The sequence below is a fragment of the Tenrec ecaudatus genome, chromosome 12, assembly GCF_050624435.1.
Source record: "Tenrec ecaudatus isolate mTenEca1 chromosome 12, mTenEca1.hap1, whole genome shotgun sequence".
Lineage (NCBI taxonomy): Eukaryota > Metazoa > Chordata > Mammalia > Afrosoricida > Tenrecidae > Tenrec > Tenrec ecaudatus.
Window position 1 is genome coordinate 9,456,377 of NC_134541.1, and position 9,158 is coordinate 9,465,534.

General features: G+C 47.5%; 1 pseudogene; it reads right to left on the reverse strand.

Annotated features, from left to right (window-relative positions):
• Positions 1-571: 571 nt before the first annotated feature.
• LOC142462368 (U6 snRNA-associated Sm-like protein LSm5 pseudogene) lies at positions 572-755 on the reverse strand (annotated as a pseudogene).
• Positions 756-9,158: the final 8,403 nt, after the last annotated feature.

The following is a 9,158-nucleotide window of genomic DNA, read 5'->3' on the forward strand; positions in this document are numbered from 1 at the left end:
ACAAAGCGTGTTTCCCATCAGACTCGTAACAAGGAAGGATGGTCAACATGTCTGGGTAAGTTTGTTCTCCAAGCCCACTGTGGGTAAGAACTTAGGCTCAGCATCCTGAAGAGACCCGGGTTCAAGGCCCACCTCAGCTGCCCTTTGCTGTGAGACCTCCAACAAGTTATGTAACCTCTGCTGTCATTGCCTCGTCTCTAAAATTACCAACACCCCTGTGTCCTGTTGCTTAGTATCTTACCAGCTTCTGCAGTTGACACTTCCATTCCTCTCATCTCTTTTCTGACAATATATTTTATCATTCTTTTCAAGTCTCTCTTCTTTTTTTTTTTGCAGTTAACCAAAAACACCTTTATTTTCATCTTCAAACTGTTAACTTTTTGTTCTCCCAAGATAATCATGACTACCTTTCACAAAAACTGGGCATTTACAGTGAGTGCATCTTCAAAGCATTTCCTTTAACGGGAAACTTAGCATCATACTATCTCAAGATTAAAACGTTTTTTTTAAAAAATCCATCTTGTGGCTTTTATAAACAAAACAGAAGCAAGCATAAGTCGTGAAAAGTCACTTAGACTTCAGGTCTTTCTCCTCCAGGAACCAGCATTGTGATGTTATTTCCATTAACAAAATCTGGTCTAATTTAATAATCCTTCTTCCTTCTGGTGCGATTTCAAAGACAGAGACATCTTCCAATACCATATAAAGTCATCAAAACCTAGAAGGGTGACAGCCATTTCCTTGTCACCCTTCATCACAATGTGAATTCTGGATCCTGTCCATTTGTCCACAAGCTCTAGCGGTAGCAGCTGCGATGGGTTCGTAGTAGTGTGGGCTCCCAAGGCTATGCCGGAAGTGGGCTCTTTCCAAGTCTCTCTCTTATGTGCTTAAATGTCGATTACCAAGCTTTCCTTTTTCATTTTCTAGAACAGCTTATTTTCAGGCTATGCGTTTCCCTCTAAGTACAGCATTGGCCTCATCCCAGAGGTTTTAATGTATCGTGCTCCGTCCTCATTGTTCCGCTACGGTTGAGTAGCACTTCCATCTGGATTCTCTCTTCATCTGAAGGACTCATTTGTAAAACATGCACAGTCACATTATTGATCTCACAGACTCACTGTGAGTCTAATTTTGGAATTTTTTTAAAAAGTGAAATGGGTATCCAGCACGTGGGACCTATTGAGCCCCTTTTACCTCTCAGTGCTGCTGCCTCACTTCAGCTACTAGATAATTCGTAGGGCTCTTTTGTTAGGGAGAAGAAGCTTAACCAGTTTTCCTGACCCTAACCTTTTTTTCCCCAGTCCTTGAAAATGCCATGGTGGGCACGTGATCGTGAGGGTCAAGCACCTTCTGGAGGAAGCAGAGCCAGAATGTTCCTGAGAAACAAGAATTTATCCCACCTATTGTGACCGTGTGATCAGGAGGGACCAGTCCTTAAGGAAGGACGTCTTGCCTGGGAAAGCAGAGTGTCAGCAGAAGAAAGAGACGGGCCCTCCATGTGATGGATTGACACAGTGGCTGCAAAACCGTGCACGCAAACAGAGCAGCAGTGGGGAGGATGGCAGACGGTGAGGCAGTGTTTCGTTGTGTTGTGCAGAGGGTCGGTGAGTCAGAACGGACTCCCTAGGAACCTCACAGCGAGAACAATTAGGTCCCTTCCTTATCCATGTAAACCAGAATTGCTGAGGCATTTAATGCTGTTCACAACACTCCATAGCCACCCTCGACGGTGAGCACCAAGAGGACAGACGGCTTAGAGATCCCGGCACACAGGAGGAGCTCAGTAGAGACTAACCGAAATGAATGAATGAACGAATGCATGAAGAAATGAATGGCCCATTCTAGAGGATGCTGGTTTTGTTTCCTGACAGTTATTCCTTTAGATCTCAATTGCCTTCTTGCCCACTTTGCTTCCACATAGAGCTGGCACGTCGTCTATGAAATGGCTTTCATTTCAAGGAACAGAAACCTACCCTTGCTAGCTGAGATTGGGAGGAGGAGGGGCATTGATCAGAGGACACCCCAAAACTAAAGGCCAGGCCATGTCATCAGGAAGGACCAAGGCTAGCAATGGGTCCCTCAAGGTATGTTTCCCAATGCTGGCTCCCTCTGTACGGTGAAGAGCCCCGAGGCATTGTGGGTTATGCATTAGACTGCTAACCATGACACAGCTGGAAACCACCAGCCACTCCTGGGGGAAAGAGGAGGCTGTCTGCTCCCCTAAAGCTTTACCGTCTCACTGAGTCTTGGGGGAGCAGTCAAGATGGCGTCCGGGTAGAATCACCCTCCCAGTGCTGCTGTTGTTGGATCAGGAAATTAAGAGGAATGGGATTGTGAATGCAGACCCCACCACAGCGTGTCAACCTTGAGGGCAACGTAACCACATGAACAGAGAGGTCTACAGGGCCAGCCCCAATCAGAGCCACATTGAACACACCCCCCCACTCCCTCTAGACATATGTGCTACAGAGGACAACACAGAACCTACAGGTTGGGGAGAGGGTCCGGCCTGCCACTCCCACACCAAAGCAAACCAAAAAGGAAAAAGAGAGAGTGAGGCTCTAGACGCCATACTGGAACACCAAGCCCCAAGGACAACGTCCCTGCATGGAGCTGCTAAGGCACAGAGAGGACTGTAGGGCCGACAACAGCTCGAGACATGAGGACCCCTCGCTGGAGCACACCACACAGAGGACAATACTGGGGACACACGCGGAGAGTGAGTCCAGTCTGAAGCCCCCACAGTGGGGCAAACCAAGAAGGGAACATGACAGACCAGCAATGGGAGCAAAGCCAAGCCACAAAGCCCCTGAGGAGCCCCCAAAACAGACTTCAGGCTCAGAGAGTCAGTTTCCGGAACCCCCCAGGACCAGTGGGGACATAGTCATAAAGGTCAGCGAACAGACGTGGAATTATGGGGTTTTTTTTGCTAAGATATTTTTTCTCTTTTTACTCAATCTTCTGTTTTGTCTTTGTTGTTGTTTTGCCTACCTATATAAGATAGGCATGGAAAGCAAGCCTGAGGAGAAAGAAATGGGACCGACAGTTCCAGAGGGACTTAGGAAGAGGAGGAGGTGGGGGAAGGGAGTGGTGAGCAAATAACTCCATAGATAGAGGAACAAGGAGGGAATTAAAATCAACAACAAGGAGGACATAGAGATCCTGGGGTGTTGGAGCAACAGCAGTCTAGCTGAGAGGACTTACTAAGAGGCAGAGAGGGGTGAGTGATGGTGGAGCAGGTAAGAAGCAAGGCTCTGCATAGAGGCATACGCATAGGTGTGTATGTACGTGAATGTGTTCATTCATAGAAATAGAGGTATTGGCCCGTGTACATATATTTACATGGCAATACATTGAGGAAGTAGATTTTGGTCCTCTCTCCTCCCTCAACGCAAGAATACTTTGTTCTAATAACCTGGCATTCTGTGATGCTCACCCTCCCGACATGATCACTGAAGACAAATGGGTGCATAAGCAAATGTGGTGAAGAAAGCTGATGGTACCCAGCTATCAAAAGATATAGCCTCTGGGGTCTTAAAGGCTTGCAGGTAAACAAGCAGCCATCTAGCCAACAAACCCACATGGAAGAAGCACACCAGCTTGTGTGATCATGAGGCATCAACGGAATCAGGTAACAAGCATCAGAAGACCCCAAACCAAAAAAACATATTGTTGAGAAGGAGGAGGGTCGGAGTAGAGACCCAAAACCCACCTGTAGACAATGGAACGTCCCCTCACAGAAGGGTCACGGGAAGGGATGAGTCAACCAGGGGAGCAGTATAGCACCGATGAAACACATAATTTTCCTCTGGTTCCATGAGACTTCGTCAACCCCCACCATCATGACCCCAGTCCCACCTTTCAGTTATGACTAGACCAGATCATGTACACTGGTACAGATAAGAGCTGATGACACATGGAATCCAGGTCAGATAAACCCCAGGAACAGAAATGATACAAACAGTAACAATACCAGGAGGGTAGAAGGAAGGGTGGGGGGAGGGGAGGAAGAGGGAACCAATTGCAATGATCAGTGCATAACCCCACCCCCATCCCCCACCCTGAGGGGGACAAACAACAGAAACAGGGGTGAAGGGAGACAGTGGTTGGTATAAGATATGAAAATACCGTCTATAGTCGTGTATAATCCAAGTTTTTTTGGCACATTTTAAATGCAGTTTTTGTGGTAAAATTAGGTGCCTTGGCTGATATTCGGATCGGCTTACACTCGAGTATACATGGTATAATAATTTATAATTTATCAAAGGGTCACAAGGAGGTGGGGAGAGGAGCTGATACTAAGAGCTCAAATAGAAATGCTCAGAAAACGATGATGGCAACCTATGTACAAATATGCTTGATACAATTGATGGGTGGGCTGTTATAAGAGCGGTACGAGCCTCCAATAAAATGATCTTTAAAAAATAAAAAGGTTTACAGTCTCAGAAACCCACAGAGGCAGCTCTGCCCTGTCTCATAGGGCCACTATGAATCAGAATTGACTTAAGCTGCAGTAAGTTTTTGACTTGCTTACTGTGTCAGTCCGGGTTGACTAGAGAAACAAATTAATAGACACTCATCTATGACTCATCTATGTATAAGAAAGAGCTTTATATACAAGAGCGATTGTGTATTAAGAAAACATCTCAGTCCAGTCCAGATCAAGTCCATAAATCCGATATTAGTCCATATGTCTCATCCTAGTCAATAAATTCCTCTTCAGACTCATGCAACAGATGCAATGGTGCTGAGTGCAGCAAGATCACAGGCCAGTGGGTGGAAAGTCTTGTGGATGCAGTGGCAGTGGAAGCATCTCAGTCCCGGCAAGGGTCTCCACATGGCTCCTCCAGCTCCAGAGCTCTGGCTGCATCAGTGTTGCCCCATGTGGCTTGTTAACAGGAATGTCTCACGGGGAGAGTGTGTAGTTCCTGCCTCTAGAGTGGAAGACAGGAGCACCCAGAATCCTCAGGATTAAGGCCATGCCCACACAGAGGCATGGTTGGCTATGACTTGATTGACAGGGTAGAGTCCATCCCTCCGCTCAAATGGACAGGAGGTTGTGTAAGTGCCACACTTGTGCACAAGTTCTGCTTCCTGCAGGTCGGCATGCTCTGCAGAATACACAGGTGCCCCCGGCTCCGCACTGTGAAGCAGCAAGAGCCCTGATGGTGCTGTGGAATCCGTGTTGGGTGACTAACCGCAAGGTTGGAGGGTTAAACCCACCAGCCGTTCCTCCAGCGAAAGACGAGACTTTCTCTTCCCGTCAAGACTTACAGACTCGATTATGTAGATATAATTAGGTTAAAATGCCGTATTTTAGCTCCCTTTTGGATCAATTTAAAAGTTGCTTCCATTTTTTTTTATTTTTAACTGAAGGGGAAATACCCGTGGATTAAGACTCCGGTGAACTTCCCTGACCAGAGACCAGGGATGCCAACAGCCTTGCCCTCACGCAGAAGGCACCGGAAAGCGGATTCTTGCAGAAGCAGTCAGGTTAAAATTTAGCACCTTCTCGTTTGATCTCCCTTTGAACTACTTTAAAGTTGTTCTCGTTTTTATTATTTTCTTTAAGTGTTCTGCTTTCATTTCAGGTGAGGTTTATCTCTATTTTACTGTTGTTTCCTTTGTTGTTTTGTGTCGTTTTCAGTATATGTGATCCAGGATGAGTCGATCTATAGAGGAAGTAAGAGGTTTGTCAGAGGCAGGGCCGGGGAGGTTGGGGGACGGAATGGGAAGCTAATATCAATAAGGGCAAGAAAGAAGAAAAGGTTCTAACATTGATTGTGGCAACGACCATACAGCTCCCCTTGATATGACTGGACTGTTGAATTGTATGATATGTGGATTATGTGCCAATAAACTGTTTAAACAGAAACAACGATTTCGTCTCAGAAACTCTCTATGGGGTGGCGATGAGTTTGAATCGACTCAATGGCAGTGGGTTTGGTGTTGTGGAGGCTACTCCACCTTCAGTCCTAACTCTAACTTCTCTGGGAAGGGTTGCAATCCTTCATCGGGATGGCGGCCAGCCCGTTTCATTCCAGCGCAGTTTGAGGGGCAGGATCTTCTGGGTAAGTCCTGGGAGGAAGAAGAGGGGCCATCTCAGGAGCCATCGTGACCTGGAAGTCATTCCAAAATGACTCCTGGTCTCTCCAAACTCAACCATTCACAACCACCTCTTCACAATAGAGCCAGTCATATTGACTACCCGGTGCACATCCCAACCTGGGCACTCGCTCGCTGTGAGGCCCTGAGCAACTCCCGGAGTCCCTGCTTCAGTGGCCTCGTCTGTGGATGAGCTCTGTGAGAACTGAGCACGCCGCATCTGGCCGGTAAGTAGTTCATCAAAGTCGCGATGGCCACATGGTGAGGCTAAGGGATTTCCACGGAGAGAGTTCATTTCCATTCTTTCCACCGGTGCTTTAAGCAACTTTTTACATCGGACACGCTGCGGCACTGCCATCAACGGAAAAACCAATCCCACATCCCAAAAGGTAACCTTAGAAAAACACATGACAATGCTGAATTTGAGACCTACCGCATTGCCTGCGGAAGGCCCAGGTGAGCTCCTGGTGGCTCACTCTGTCTTCATTACAAAGGAAAATGAGCAAGTATCAGGCCAGGGTTCAAGACCTAGGAGGGCAAGTCATGGTTCTGGCTCACACACGCATGGGCTTCTTCCACATGGGACGTGTTTAAACATGCTTCTGTGATCGGTGCAGACCAGTTCTGTGTCTGCTCAAAGGTCAATCAAAACCATGATGTTCTATGTTCTAGAGCCATAGAATCGGGCTTCTTTTCTTCTTGGGGGGGAAAGCTAGCAAGTTTCTCCGGAGAGGTTTACCACAACAGACGAGCCACACACACAAGACAGTATGGCCAGACAGTAAGTCGAGCAAGGATTTAATAAGCAAAGTACGCTTCCATCCGGTTGCCTGGTGGTTTGAGGAAGCCGATGCCCTCTAGGGGTGTGGCATTGGATTTTATAGGGATCGGGTGGCGGGTCCCCCTTGACTCTCTTCAGTCTTCAGCCTGTTCAGGGTGGGCATGAGTCACCTGGACTTGAGCAGTGGAGTGGATCATGTGAGGCAACTTGGGGTGGGTCATCCAGACCTCTAGCTGACCCTGGCAAGTGGTCTTCAAGGGAATCCAATGGACCAGTTCATCCCAAGACAGAGAGGTCACCTCAGAAGTTCAGAGTTAGATGAGACCACTGTTGGGGCATGGGGACACAAAACCCAAGATAAAGACTTTCATACCCAAAGGACTTTAGAGTTTGCCAAGATGGAGGAGAACAAAAGGGCAGAGGGGAAAGCAAGGGGCCAGCCTGCTGAGGGTGTTACGTGGGTGAAATGGACGACGGGAGTCCACAAGAACCGCTCATCAAATAATCACTGCCATCGAGTCGGTGCCGACTCATGGCGACCCCAGAGGAGAGGGCAGAACTGCCCCTGTGAGTTTCTGAGACTATAAATCATCTTTCTCTCACTGAGTGCTTTCAAACTGCTGACCTCACAGTTGGCAGCCCAACTCGTAACCACCATGCCACAGGGATCCTCAGTCCACAAATGAGAGAAGAGAAACCAAGGAGCGAGTGAAGGATAAACTACTGGGATTGGGGAGGGGGGGCGTGTTGCTCAATAGTTTAGAAAGCGCAAGACCAAGTGGGTGACCTGAAATGGAATCCTCCCATCCCCCAACTAATTCACCATTAAAAAAACACCTGTCTTTTAAAAATTAAAAAAAAACAACACTGCAGGGGCAGGGAGTTATTTAATGTGGCCCTCCTAACCAAAGTCTTCTAACTAAACGACCTTTCCCTGCGTGGGGAAGACACGGATGGGATTCACCTGCGAGGGACGTGAACAGGAACCCCTGGAGCGGCATCCTGCTGGGAGTAAAATGAGCTCTGGGAGAAGCCGGAGGGAATCCCATGACCAGCAGGAGCCAGGAGCAGAGGGCTTCCTCTGAACCAGAGACCACAGATCCATTAACAGAGCTATGGGAGCCGCCCCGCCCGCAGCATGGGACAGAGTGGAGGAGGTGAGTGCTTGGGGCAGGAGGCTGGCTTGCGGAGTGGGGTTAAATGGGACTGGCTGACCCACTGAAGTGGGGCTGAGTGCCCTCTGGTTGGGGCTTACCTGAGTGAGGTGCCCCTGGACACGTAATTCAGGAAACTGGGTTTTCTGACAACTGAGGGGTGAATCCCTTGGATGGAGGCTTACAGCAGAGTGGGGTGCCCTTTGGACATTTTTACTAGCAGATTTGAGATTTTGTAACATGGGCTGGTAAACAATTACCTTGAGCATTTCCCTGACAACTTCTCTTCCTTAACAAACTTTTCAGTCATGAATGTTTCTGTGCAGTCATCCCAATGAATCTCAGCACCTAGAGAGGTAAAACAGTGGACGCTACTTAGGACAGAGCAAACACACACACAGGCAAATATAAGTTACCGGTAATATTCTAATACTTAGAATACTCAGCGGGCTCAAGGTTGTTTATTTATAGATTTTATACTAACATTCTATAAAATATTCTTTCGTATTTCCAAATATTATGGCGTCTGTGATAGATTCTCTGGAGGACACCGGGTGATCCCAGAGGGAGGCTTGTTGCAGAGAAGTTGTAAGATAATGAAAACTTCTTCGGCGGCCAAAGGGCCAGGAAAATTGCCCCGAGGAATTTCCCATCATGACAATGCGCCTGCTCCTTCTCCGAGGGTCGCCAGGGCTGTCCCTGGAAGGGAAAGAGGCCTTTTCTTTCTTTTCATTTTTAAGCCAGAGGAGAAATTTATTTCTTGGAGCAATCTAGAAATATTTGAGTCTAGAGCAAATTGAGGTTGGGTCAAGAGAGAAGTCAACTGGCCAAGTATCATATTATGCCATGACTCGATCCACCCTAACCAAGTTTATAATAGTCTCTGTCTGATAGTAACACTGTTTGAGTTCCTCGCCTTTGGTTAGAGGGGACCTGCAGAGGTTTAATCTGACTAGATACTCTGCATTGGATTCCGGGTCCTCCATAGCCTTCTACCACTTGGGTGCTCACGTTTAAACTCTGAGACTTTCCCCTTTGTTATGTTTGGATTTTGTTATGGTCATCTTTGGATCACACAGACTAAGGTGCATGTGAACTTACTTGACCCCTCGCTTAGA